Genomic DNA, 15,138 nt, shown 5'->3' on the forward strand with positions numbered 1-15,138 from the left:
CTATGAAATCCTTCCACATCCTCCTTACTCTCCTGACCTTTCACCATCTGACTTCCACCTCTTTCCAACCATAAAGTCATTTTTGAAGGGAAAACGTTTCACAGATGATGAAACACTGATTTCTGAAGTCAAGTCCTGGTTTGAGACGCAAAATGAGGTCTCCATAGTTGCATAAAACGATGGGAGAAGTGTGTAACTCTTGGTGGTTCCTATGTGGAGAAAGACTAATATTGCTAAGTTTCATTTCACTAGGTCCATCGGAAGTGGGTCAGGGGAAATCTTTAATGAACACTCCTCGTACATGTTAAAAAAACACCAACTCAATCTTAGCCCCATATCATCCAAATATTCATAGAAATGAACCAGCATAATTGGAAAATTATCGATCACAGTTTTCATGATGACTTCCTTGGTTGGAAACTGAAGCCAGTTGATCATTGATGAAACTGATGAATTGCCACAAGACTATTTTGCATAGCATCAACAATATCTCTCACTTGAAAACTATCAGAGTCGCAGGACGATGAAACACCTACCAACATGTCAAACTTGTTTATGGCTAATGGGAATAAGAACGTCCAATGTCCTGTAGAGTGAGATCAAAGCATAGCCATATATTAACATGATCACAGTACTGCAATGTGCAACAACTATTGATAGGGCTGTGTATTTGCCTTAAGTTTGTATTGGAATATATTGTGATGCAGGTATCTGTACTGCGATATTGGGAGCGTTTGACAGTGATTGACACCGATTGTACATGCAGATCCTATTTTCTACATACTAAATATTACTCATCATGGTCAGTTGGTACCATTTTGTAGTGTTGGTTACAGGGGATTTAACAATGTCAAAGAAAAATCACTTCCTTGTTACCACCATTTTGTCAATCAATTTCAATGGGAAAGGGGGACACGGGTGGCCCAGTCGTCTAAGACGCTGCAATTTACCTTAGGCATGCAAGAAACCTATGATTGTGGGTTCGAATCCTGGTTCGGCTCGATTATGTTTCTAGGTTTGTCAGCACCACACCCATGCTCGTTGGTTTCACCAAAGTGGTAAACGTCTGAGCGTGCATCACTTCGGGCTTTCCTCCCACATTAAGCTGACACGCCGTGATATAACTGGAATACTGTTAAACCCAACTCACTCATACTCAAAGGGAAACATCATTGTGAATGCATATCTGTGAAGATTTTGGGGTAAACGATTCAAATCATAACAAAACTTGTTATATATTTTGTATCCAATGTACCAGAAAACAAAAGTATACTGGTGATGCAGTCCTATCAATTGAATGTCATCATACGTTATCACTCCTGACAATAATGTATTAAGCTCTTCATCAATTTACAGCCTGAACAAATGCAAGATATTAATAACAACACACAAACACAAAATGTCATAGAAAGGTCATCCACAAATGGCAAGTTTTAGCGAATGTTTTATTCAAATAGAAGATGAGCATTATGTGGTATAGTTTTCAAAAAGGGCTGAAATATCATGCTGAACATCAAAGTACTCTTTCGGATTAATGATAAAGAAAAGTATTTAATGCTTCCATTGAATATTCAAATATCCCTACCCTTCTATCGCTGCTACCCACAGACTTGCCCCTCTCTCTATCCTCTTCCTCAACAATTTGACATACAAAGTGAAGCCCTTATCTGGCCCAAACACCTTCAATGTTGCACAGACCTGGTAATCCGTTGTCATCACTGCCATGCAAAACAAGTAATAAAAATCCCATGAAGAATTAATGTCCAGAAGAACTTTGGTGATTACCTGCCCACGACCAAGGTCTTCTACTATTCAATCAATCACAATGGAGATCAATAGATCGATACATGTGTACGAAAAGACGCACCAATAACACATACAGCTAGAGCATGCTGCTCGGGCTTCAGGACTTATTCAGAGTAAATTCCAGACACAAGCATGTTTTTGATGTTCATGGTAAGCTATGACTGACCACTTAATCTTCAGGGTCCGGCAGTTTTGATTAATTTATTACAAATTCAATTTCATGTTAATGCATTTATTCCTCATTATTAATCTTACAACATGATAAGAGATAAACATACCATGTCTTCAATTTAGTTGTTTCAAATGTTGTTTTAATTTCTGTAAACTTCATTTGAAATGAAAAGAAAAATTTATAGGTTTAAAATCAGAAACTGCCCACTGGTTTGTGAAAGAAGTGCTTTCAAATAAGTCTTCGAATGGCCTTTAGAAGTGCTACACATAAGAGAGAGATCTTGTGGCTGTCCACTTCTTTATCTACATACAGAATGTTGACAACCATAAACTCTCAAATTTGGTTTCAAATAATGGAAATATTTTTGGGGGGTGATATCGACATCAACAACATAATGGTCAAACCTAGATTTGATACCACTGGCAGATTAATCAGAATGCACAATACTAAAATGTCATGGTAGAATTCTTGTCTAATCATATGATAAATGACAGTTCTCACTGATTCCACAAACATTTGGTTATCAATCTGGTCACCTTTGCATATGTCACAAGTGAATGGACACATGTCTTGCGTCGAACTACATCTACTTGTCAAGGTTTGTTTCTTAAAATGCAAAATTTGTTTCCTAATGTTCCATTTTCCTATGTTCCTGAAATATATACTATTCGAATTGAGGCATATGTCCTCAATGATTGTGACTGATTGTCATATGAATACTATTCACAACAAGGAGTATATGTAAGCAAAATATCTCAGCACCCCAATCATATATGAGAAGTATATTATCCAAACATACTCATCATGCTCATGGGACCTTCCTGTGGGAGTGTACCGTGTCAACCTTTTCTGAATACACACTGCAATATAGAGAAACACTTGGAACACTATGTACATTGGCTGAATACCTTGAAAGCATTGCCTCCAGCAACATAATGAACCTTTTACTCACTGCTATGTATTGACCGACATACACAAACTACGGTATTATGGACTTGTCAAGACTCGCCTAGCTGTTCCACACAATGATCTAGACTCATTAGACAACTACATATATCACATGCAGCTTCAGGTAGCATAACCTGATAACAAAAAATAAATTAATATGCAACACATGACATCTTTTGATAAGATTGCAGATAAAAAAACAACTTCAGTGTACATGTCTCATCTGACATGTTTATGTCAACTTTAACATATTTAAGTTACATCACATTTTTCAAATACCAAAATATGAAACTGAGTGACTAACGCTGTGAGGATTTTTAAGTTTCAAAACATTTTCTGCCTCACAAATGTTTGGTTGTTTAACATTGAAGTTAGCAAGTGAGTGAATGTTGTCTTTACCACGGTCAATAAAAAGCAAGCAAGCTTGAAATAACTGAGTCCCATTCATGCTAAACAGTGGCTGACAGCATGTGCACACACCATGCGGGTAAAACATTCAGCCAGGTCACACAGCGTAACCAGGTGGGTGCTGGGGATCTATTCTGCCTGGTAATCCCCATAGTGGCATATCCCTGCAGTCTTTTACTGAAGTCTTTAACGGAAGTACAAAGATAATCACATTGACACCAGCCTGTCCTTGACCTCACTTAAAGCTGGCGAGAGTGGTGGCATGACGTGTGCAAGACACGCATGGGCTGCCAGTTCATGAGACAAGCTTCATGCATTGTCTGGCAGTGGATGCAGTCCGTTATGGTAAGGCCATATCTGCTGTAGGAGTTTCAGGAAATTTAGTCACCCCCCTAATTGTACATGTGAAAACATTTACCACTATTATTAACTAAAGGTGAAAAGATACAGCCAGGTCACGATACAAAGGTCACGATACAATACGTATCGCAATATGCATATTTACGTCAAATTTTGTGGAAATGTCTTGACTATAAATATTTCAGAGCAGATTCAAAAGGAAAAGTTTGTTGCGGCTATTTTTGGTAGCGAACTTAATTACAACACATTTTGCAATTTTTGAATGACAATACCCCTGGGGGTCACTAAACGAGCATTAATGTATTTTAACAGGTGTATCAAATTTTATCGATACTGAAAGAAATGTATCGTGTATCATATTGGCACATGTAAACTCATGATGCACTGACTTATCGTTTCAACTCTATTATTTACAAGGGTGATGTCAGTTTCCAGCTATATTTAAAGTTGTCTACCACCTATTTTGACAGATACCAGTGATTATTCTAGAGCAAATTGACGGTTTCTGTCTATCTTTCTCATGGGCACAAACAAAAAAAGTGTTCTATGATTTTATGTTTTAAGCCACTTATGTCGTTTCCTTTTGTCTGATTCTGAGAAAACCTAGCAAGATAAGGATCAGGTAGTCTTATCGCACGTAACAGGGATGCATATATCTTCAACTAACATTCTTGCATGTGGAACACACAATCTCCACAACAAAGAAGTTCTTGTTCCACTTCCAGCAAAATATAATATAGATATTTACATCTGTATATTGAACGTTTCTCAAGAATAATAACCTTCAGTGTTTGGCTGACAATTATCCATCATTTGTAAGACAGCACAAGTATACATATTCTGCCCGATCACTGTAGCAGTCAGTAACCTATGACCCTGTCTCAAACATGCTCCACTACAACACTCTGGCACAGACCATACACATAGTGCAATATCAACATGATCAAGGAATAAGAAGACAAACATTTCTTGTCTCATATTGCACATGCATTATCATGTTAGTTACGTACTGATGGTCCTGACTATGGACATCCAAACACAAAATCAAACACACAGCAACCACTGTCTATCTCAATGCTTATTCACCTGACCGAAGTACAATTGTACATATTTTGAGAACAGTGATCATGAGACAGATCATGATTTGACTCAATATGTTACTGATAAATGTGTTCGGTCGGGTAGCCTTGTGGTTTAAGCGTTCGCTCATCACGCCGAAGACCCGGGTTCAATTCCCGACAAGGGTACAATGTGTGATATTGATGGAATATTGCTAAAAACAGCATAAAACCATACACATTCACTACTGACAAATGTTATTTATATTTCTCATAGCTACAGATACAAATTTCAGTCTACACAATGTTAAGAAAGGTGAGTGAGTGAGTGAGTGAGTGAGTGAGTGAGTTGGATTTTACGCCGCTTTGAACAGTATTCCAGTTATATCACGGCGTGTCAGCTTAATGTGGGAGGAAAGCCCGAAGTGATGCAGGTCTCAGACGTTTACCGCTTCAGTGAAACCCACGAGCACGGGTATGTTAAGAAAGGACACTCTGTAAGCATTTATTGCAAATGATGAGATAATAATTGCAGTATTGTAGAAAATCTGTGAGTCACACAAGGTTTGTTTGATTTAATCGGTATGCTATAATGAATGAATGGGATCACATTACAACCTGTTTGCAGGTTTAATTCCACAAAATTACAAACATACAACAGAAACAGAGAAGCTAATTGATTTGAATCACTGCCAGAATCGTTAGCAACTTTATCTGACTGTAGGATAGTTGTGGGTCAGCTACTGGTAGCTAGTGCCACATACTGCAGCATGGTCTGTATCGGCTACTGGTAGCTAGTGTCACATACTGCAGCACGGTCTGTGTCGGCTACTGGTAGCTAGTGTCACATACTGCAGCACGGTCTGTGTCAGCCACTGGTAGCTAGTGTCACATACTACAGCATGGTCTGTGTCAGCCACTGGTAGCTAGTGTTACATACTGCAGCATGGTCTGTGTCAGCTACTGGTAGCTAGTGTCACATACTACAGCATGGTCTGTGTCAGCCACTGGTAGCTAGTGTCACATACTGCAGCATGGTCTGTGTCAGCCACTGGTAGCTAGTGTCACATACTGCAGCATGGTCTGTGTCAGCCACTGGTAGCTAGTGTCACATACTGCAGCATGGTCTGTGTCAGCCACTGGTAGCTAGTGTCACATACTACAGCATGGTCTGTGTCAGCCACTGGTAGCTAGTGTCACATACTGCAGCATGGTCTGTGTCAGCCACTGGTAGCTAGTGTCACATACTGCAGCATGGTCTGTGTCAGCTACTGGTAGCTAGTGTCACACGCTGCAGCATGCCCAATGGAGCTGTCTGCTGGAAGGTCTGTAACCAATCACATATGGATAATGAAAGATAACTTCAGTGACATCTGGACCAAATGTGCTGATCAAGTAATTACTTGATCTGGTTAGTAATCCAGGTTCATAGCAAAACTAATATACAACTACACCTACCACAATATTATTTTCAGCCAACACCATGTGTTCAGCAGCTTATTGGATGCCTCATTCTGGTAACCTAATCTAACTGTGTTATCATTATATTTATGGTGCATTCATGATACATGACATCTGACATTGCTGTGTGCATAGAATTATTCCATATTCAACAATGCAACTTGGAAAAATGGTGATCGTGGCGCTTGATTATTTCAAATTTTACAAACCTATTCTCAGGTTATCTGAGCAACGCAATATTGAACAAATTAACCAAGGTTTTCTGAGACAATTAAGGCAACTTTGATCAATATCTAGCTTTCAATATGTTTTGACCTTGAAACTGATCCATCTAGATGTGATACATGGTAGTATAATCATGTCAATGTCCTGTATATTTCAATGTCCCAGTGATACAAATACATTTTTCAGCATTGACATTTGTCAAGCACTAGCAATGCAACTGTCTGACATTTTTGTTGACAGGCTTGGGCCTGCATTTACATCATCTTATTAGCTGCAAAATGTTGTGCAAGTTTGATGAAAGGTGCAGTTACATAAACAATGAAGAATTTAGTTGATCAGGAATTTTTGTGGGACAAATCTGTCACATGATTAATGTTCCTCTGGAGGACATTTCAAGAAAGCATCTGTCATGATCTGCTTTGTACTGTTTTTAGGAACCTTGCAGTTGGTAGCATGCCTAGGTTGTAGCAATAATGGTCCTGGAAACACTTTCATTGTTTCCTTAAACAAACTAGATCCAACCGAATGCAATGGTATTGAAATGACCCGCAATGACCCGCAGATTTATCTGTTGTTTAACACCACACTCAACAATATCCAGTTAAATGAAGGTGGCCTGTAAATAATCAAGTTGGGTCCAGGACAAACCAGGGATTTATTATTGATATTATTGATATTGTGAGCAATGACAGTTGGATCATTAATTCACCACTTACGAAAAGCATAGGAAGGTCAGACTAATTCTAACCCTGAATCCCCATGGGGTGAACAAATTAAGACCAACAATATGATGAATGACAACTTCAGCAGTTCAGTTTGGCCAAGAACAGCCTTTCTCCAAGGCTTCACTGAAAGATAAGTCCATGGATGTGTAGTAATTCTATCCTCATGATAGGCAAGTCTAGATAAGTGGACAATACATCTGAGGATGTCTGTCTCTTATAGGATAACTTGTTCTCATTATTTAAATAACCTAGAAATTATGACTAAACTGATAATTATTGTCTTAGAGACTTGTGCAAGTCTAGGCCAGGAACCCTGGTGGTTGACAGAGGATCAACATCCCAGGCCATCAGAGTACGTTGACACACAATCAAGTCACAGAGCCTGACCACTCAGTATCCACTGCAGTTTGCTCTTCTACCAAGAATCCGGTACTGAGGACCAATTCTAACCTGGAAACCCCTCAGGGGATTCTTAACAAATACTTATTTATGTTTCATGTAAATGAAAACTGAAATAAAAACAATAGATAAAAATACATTCTCAACACTGACTTACTTAGCTTTCGAAAAATGGTAAACTTCAGTGAATGATGTTTTACATATGGAGAAGTCATTTATAGTGCAAATGCTTGGATAAGATAGACCTTTTACTATTGATACAAGCTTGCATAGTACAGTTAACATATCCATTGGTGGAATCATCAGGCCTAATATACTCTTGTTCCCTGTTCTTTTAGAAAATACTGAAAATGTAAAAACTTAATGGACAACATATGGTTTAATTGCCTATATCATGCATAAAAGTCATAACTGCTTATTTTGAAAAGATCTTATGAATCCACAGACACCATTAGTCATATTCAAAGAGACTGCAGGTGATTTAGAAAGAAAACAGCTTGTCCCTCTTGATTTAGACCAGTCTCGGATTAGCAGACTAGGGCTTCCATTCAAATCATTATGTTTTCTTCAAGGATGAACATATCATATACCTACTATTGTGATCTCCTTGTCCCATGATAAACATGACACGTACACCCAAATATCAAATATATGATACCCTAATGATCCATTAAACCAACCAATGACACATCTGAGACATAGTACTTTACAAGTTATAAATCACAATCAATACTTGACAAAGTCCACATAGTTCTACAAGACCACAAGTCTGCATATAAATTGTGTACATTTACAACTGAATAAACTCTGGCCATCAAACCAAAAGCAAAAAATTTATTACTTACTTTCCCGTATGTGGATGTTACTTATGATAACATGTATCCTCTTAACATAACATGTGAACATGTGAATGTAATTCAGTTGCACCTTCTAATACAGCCAAGTCAAGGCGACATGATTAAAACTAAATCGTAACCCGGAAACTAGGCTATGACAAAAGACAACCCCCAATCATCACATAAAATAAGACTAACATGTAAACCCTGACAAAAAAGGTCTGTACAAGGTTAAATAAAAATCAGTTTACAATGGACCCCATAAGTGTTAAAGGAACTCTCAAGTCCTTGAACTGAAAAGAGGATGAGTATAGACTGCTAGAGAGGAGAAGGGGATGAAAATAGCATGGGGAGGCTGTTTTACGAAATATGTCACACTAACATAAACACAGCTTGATGGCATGTAGAGTAAGATTAATGTTGCTTGATTCTCACTTAGCTATAAAATTGAAGACATATCACGACAGTCTGTTAATAATCACATATTTTCTGATTTGTGGCCTATGTGGTTCTGAGATGTATCTCCTTAATTTTGCTACCACAGATTAACTGCATTATGACACGGGAGTTTGTGCACAAGTGACGTGTTGTTAGATGACCTGACTCTGCAGCCCCAAAAGACACAAAGTCTGAAACTTAACGACCAGGATATATTCATGAGCACATTATTGTACAAGGCAGGGGAAATAATTGCAATCAATATCAGCATATGAATTAACACAGCAACTTTATCATTCTTTGTGTCTTTGAATGTTTTTGAATATCTGGAAAACAAGCTTGGAGTCACTCATGCATTCTGTGTTTGAAATTAAGCATGAAAATAAAGGAGTCCTTGTGAAATTCTAATGTTAAAAGATATGGGGGGTCCCTAGATTCAAATACTATAGCAACACATCTCAAGGACCCAGAACCCCCTTAACTTATATGGATTTTAACACAGGTACTTGATATAATCAGGAGTACCTCCAGGGCAGACTGGACATGATACACAGTCCAGTGTTAATTAGGATGGCGATGATGACCTTTCCACTAACAACAGGAAGGTAGGGTATGTCCGGCATCTGAGCAGCCACCTCCTCTGACTGAGACACAGGTCACAGTCAAGTGTCAAGGTGGAGCCAGGCAGGTGTAGAAGGAAGTAAGAATGTTGTAACATAGGCAAGCTATGCTACAGCTCACCAGGAAATGCTTTCATGTTAATTGGGAAAATTTAAGCAAAAATATAATCTTGAAAACATGTACTCTTCGTCATCCTAGGTGTGGTAACTTGGAAACAGACTTTTTCAGGTCGAGCCTTGCAGATCATAGTGCAGGAACATGTAATGACAGTATTGGCATCTTTTTAAAATAAATAGTTGATAGGACTCAAGCATGATGGTTTGTTAACAGCAGGGCAGTGTTTTCAGCTGTTCCAGATACAGATACAGAAAAACAATTACACGTATTACAAGGGCAGGAGAAAAAAATGTTCACAAAGGTGGTGTATAGCTGACGTTCTGCTTGTTCTCAAGACCAAATTTATCAATGATCACCTCTCAAAATTTGAATGTTCTTGAGCAAAAGGGCGATGTGGTACCTTTTAGATAAAGAATTCACTTGTCATGTAGAAGCCGTGGGTTTCAATTCCCAACAGGGGTAATCAGTGTGAAGGACATAGGTATCCCCAGACATGCTTAAATCAGTGTAAAACCATACTCAATCATTCCCCTATTGAGCAAAAAGTACTAAAATATGTATCCAGTGTAAGAAGATTTTGGCGTCAGTATCTTAATCAAAGCACCCCTAAATCTATCTATTTACACTGGCAATGACCATGATGACAGGAAGCCTTTGACATTCATCCTAATTTCAAACAAAAATCACCTCTGAATATCAATATGCAAAGCTTACCTTATTTATTGGCTAGTTGTAGTGTTACAAGCAGCTGATTGAATAAAGTCTTTCACTCCCAGCCACAGATCATCTGCAACAGAAATGAGAATATTCTAAAATAAGAGTGTCACATATAATCACTCGGGACTGAAATGCAATCAACCAAGTCACTGAGGCTGATCACCTGATCCATTAAGCCGTCTCTTATGACAAGCACAGCGGCCAGTTATGTGATCAGTTTTAATCCAGAATCATTAAGCAACCAAATTCAACCTGAAATGTTTACAGGCCATAACATTGAAAACATATAAGGACACCCCCCAAAAGCCTGAAATTCTACAAGCCTTTTGGCATGTTTGGAAACCACGAACATAAGACAACACACGCTCAGCAAGCTTGTAACTCTGATGGTTGTGAGCTACAGATTTATTGAAGGGTTATTGATCTATTTGTCAAGTAACAGACCTGAAACATTTCACAAATCAGTCACACCATGCTTACTAACCAGTCACATCCTAGTACAACCTCCTCAAATCACAGACAAAATGTTGACAAGTGAAATGTAAAATTTCAATATCATTTCTGCAGGAACCAATTTCAGTGCCAACCATGATGTATCAGTGAGTGATCCCCTTCTTCATCAAGCGTTGCCTGTTCAGCAGGGGGAACAGTTGAGGTGTCCATGTGCCAGTCATCACCACAAAGTATACATGCCACATGATCATGACAATTTTCAAACAATTGTGCAATGAGGACACAAATCAAACTTGCTGACAAGAGAAATTAGATATATTTCGTTGAGTGAAGGGGTTTATAAAGGCAGCTGAGGAATATCAACAATGGAATTTCCACATTCATTTTGGGAATCGAACACTGGTCTTCGACATGTCTATTCTCTATATCCTCATAGTCATATATACTGTCACTCTCCATCTAATGCCATGGTTACATAATAGTCATATACAAATAGTCTGCCCAATCTCATTAAAATCAGATCTTAGTTCTCGCTGTTGCTAAACAAAGATCTGAGGACATCCCATTACGCATCACGTCAGAATGACCTTACATCGACCAATCAAAGCATCGCTTACCAGATCATGAGAGTGACAGTCGGAATGTGTTTTCTAATCGTGCAATCTCGAAAACGTTAAAACGGGGTATTCCGAACGACAGTTACGGCCCGTCTGACTGATTCCGTCAAAATTATCATCTATCTCTTGCTCCCGTGGGATAAACATATAAACAGAGGAGACGTTGCACAGTACGTGGGAAGCAGTGCCATACAATCGCAACCATATATTAGACATTCCGGAATCAAAATTTTAACCGAGAACTGTGTCAACATATTTTTCAAGTGCAGTCAAAATGGAAGTGGTCAGGTTGAAACGAGTACCGCAAAGCTCGAGAAAGCTGCTTTCTAATTGGCTGATGTTAACTTCTTGTTAGTCGTTTCAGTGGTCGGTCAAAGTTCGCGAAAGGTCGTTCTGACGTGACCCGTAATGGGATGTCCTCAGATCTTTGATTAGAGGCAGCGAGAACTTAGATCTGATTTTAATGAGATCGATAGTCTGCATACATGTCTAAGCCACAAAATGAGTTCCATATTATAGATGGTGAGAGTCCAACACTAACTCCATCGTTAATATACTGGTGTTGGTCAATATATCAATATTACTGGTAACATGTGATATCTATCTAAAATCCATCTGAGCATAAATGAAAAATCTCTTTGAAATTTGGTGCTGACAGTTCAACATGGATGTTGGTCGTTATGTCAAGGCTTCAATATCACTATGAGTGAGTGAGTGATTAAGGTTTTACACAGCTTTTAGCAATATCCCAGCTATATCATGGCGGGGACACCAGAAATAGGCTTCACACATTGTACCAGTACATGTTTGTACACTACGGTACAATTTGTTGCACCCTGCAGTGACATACAGATAAACATATCAAACCAGGAAAGGACAATGGGATACAGTAACCACTGCTAATGCCAGACAAGGTCAACTGTCATCAGTATCTGTTCAATACATCAAGAGAACCCAACCCAATCTACGATACTCCCAGCTGGTACCTCTGTCAAAATCAATCCTTTCACGTTTGAAGAAAATGAATACTAAAAGTATATGACAATGGATTGGCACTGAAACTTGAAAGCTAACAGCTTCAATACTGTTCACCAAGCTGTTCCAGCAAAACCAAGACAACAATCGATTGGACAATAGGTGTCACATTCAAACTAAGCATTGCCCACGACGGAAACATGAGCTGAGATCATCATTGTCAGTTTGATTAGGATTCAGTTAAACTACAATTTCTAATAATTTACAAATTTTCACATCTTTTTACATTCTGTAAAGATGGACCCAATATTCTGAGGATTCATCTAACAGTCTGGGAAATGAAGTATGGAAGTCCAGGTCACCCAACAACCTGCTGAATGTCAGCTTAATGTCGGAGGAAACCTCGAAGTGATGCAGGTCTCAAACGTTTACCACGGGTCTGGTGCTGACAAACCATGCCCAAGGGACGCAACTCTGCACAGTGAAACGCTGCACCTCAGATGACTGGGCCACTCGTGCCCCCGATCTAGATGGGAGATTCATTTCTGAATCTGTGGAATATCTAGACTTGCTTAATTTGGGGCTATTGATTTCCGAAAGGGCTGGGCTGAAAGGAAGATAATATGGTTCCGGGACAGTGTGAGAGACTCATGATCTTCATGTACTACTTGCAATTTGGTTTCTGTGATCTATGACATCCATGATCCCCCTTCAACATGCACATGGGTATGGTGCTGACAAACCTAGAAACATAATCAGGGCGAACCAGGATTCGAACCCACAATCATAGGTTTCTGGCATTCCTAAGGGATGCAACTCTGCACAGCAAATCGCGGCGCCTTAGACGACTGGGTCACCCGTGCCCCCGATCTACGTATGAGAAGTGCAAAAAACTGACATTAAATAATGCAAAGGTACTGAGGTAGCTGTTATGATGAACAACCAGTCATGTCTGACAGTCCCAGATAAGGGACCCGTGAAATTCTGGGTTAGAATAGGTCTTCAGCAACCAATGCTTGCTGTAAAAGATGACTATGCTTGTCGTAAGAGGTGACTAACTGGATCGGATTGTCAGGCTCACTGACTTTGTTGATGCCTGTCATCGTATCCCAATTGTGTGGATTGATGCTCGTGATGTCAATCACTGGATTGTCTGGTCCAGAGCTGATTATTTACAGACCGCCATCATATAGCTAAAATAGTTCTGAGTGCGGCGTTAAACAACAAACCAAACCAAACCAAAACCCATATAAGGGTAACTGTGATACTGTATTATAGCTGACTGCAGTGACCAGCAAACCTGAACATAACCTGTGTGCCCCTGCTCTATCACCAGCTGACAGGGCCGCATCATCGCAGGTCCCACATACCATACATCAGCCACATTGATCCTACTTATAGACATATATTACGTAGCATAAATAAACCACTTAGATTGATAACACGGCTAATCTAAATGATGTATTGCACACATGATATGAGAAAATTAGGCCAATAGCATGTTGATGTCCTGTCTGATCACAGTGACCAAACTTGAGTATAGCTGAATATAGAGGGTAAATCATCTCCTACACAAATGGTTAGTCTCTGAAAATATATAATGTTGATGGAAACAACTACACTCTAACTGAAAAGGAGCCTCAGTGAGATGGCATAGCTGAATATAGAGGGTAAATCATCTCCTACACCAATGGTTAGTCTCTGAAAATATATAATGTTGATGGAAACAACTACACTCTAACTGAAAAGGAGCCTGAGTGAGATGGGAGATTCAGTCCTGAATCTGTGAAATATCTAGACTTGCTTCATTTGGGGCTATGGCATTACAGAAAGGGCTGGGCTGAAAGGAAAATAATATGGTTCCGGGATGATGTGAGAGACTCATGATATCCATGTAATACTTGCAAGGTGGTTTCTGTGATCTATGACGTCCATGATCCCCCTTCAACATGCAACATGTACATGCTCATTTATTCCTGTTACCTGAAGATCTGTGATAATAAACTCCTTGTACCACAAGCAAGGGGATCAGTAGGGTGCCATCATTTCCCTCAGCAGTATACTATATCCTACTGAACCTCACATTGGTTTGGCGGAGAATCCGCTTAGCTAATTCCACTTCAAATGACAACATCACATTTCAACACATAGTTACCGACTGCCAAGGTGATAAAACAAATATTGGTCCAATAACTACTGTTACGCAATAATCTTTGAGAAAACTCAATATTCATTAGAACTTTGCAGTATTTACTAAAACATGAAATGTAAACATGTAAACATGAAATTAGAAGACTGACCAAGACACATGTTTACAATAAAATACCACCACAGACCGATCCCTGAACACACTTTGCTGAATCACTCAGGTGTGCGATGAGCCCACCGCATACCAACAATATCCTGTACCTGCTTTCAAAAGGGCTCATGTGCGTGCTGTCAAAGCCCTTATGACAATCGACAGGCATGAGAAATAATTGGACAAGAATGACAGAACAAACAATCACACACTAAAATACCCCCAAATACTGATATACCATCAGAGTTTCTATACAAATAACGTTGATCACGATATGAATAGAATACACAACATCCTACACAAGACAATTAATCGATTGTTGATGATCAAAACCAAAATCTAATTACTGATCCAACATCCCTACCACACAGCACAGGACGTGACCCACACTTCTCGTCACTCCCTACCCTGGGGCTGTTCACAGGGTGTATCTATCCTACCATCCCAGCTCTGGCTCCAAGTTGTTGAGTGTCCGGACTCAAAGTGTGTCTCGTGCCTCCAGG

The 15,138-nt window shown here is 39.2% G+C and overlaps 1 protein-coding gene across 9 annotated transcripts in view; it reads right to left on the reverse strand.

Moving 5' to 3' along the window:
* The window catches only part of LOC139454529 (ceramide glucosyltransferase-like), a 67,636-nt gene that overhangs the window by 33,634 nt on the left and 18,864 nt on the right, over window positions 1–15,138 (reverse strand). For 6 of the 9 annotated variants that reach the window (XM_071236418.1, XM_071236435.1, XM_071236712.1 and 3 more), the window contains exon 2: window positions 10,289–10,361. The gene's annotated coding sequence lies outside the window, so the exon portion shown is untranslated. Of the gene's footprint in view, window positions 1–2,777; window positions 2,839–10,288; window positions 10,362–14,999; window positions 15,110–15,138 lie in introns of those variants that run through there. The other 3 variants (XM_071236606.1, XM_071236497.1, XM_071236422.1) reach the window with 3 other exon arrangements.

This window comes from Haliotis cracherodii, unplaced genomic scaffold (genome assembly GCF_022045235.1).
Source record: "Haliotis cracherodii isolate W230 unplaced genomic scaffold, xgHalCrac1.p SCAF_1, whole genome shotgun sequence".
In the NCBI taxonomy this organism is placed as follows: domain Eukaryota; kingdom Metazoa; phylum Mollusca; class Gastropoda; order Lepetellida; family Haliotidae; genus Haliotis; species Haliotis cracherodii.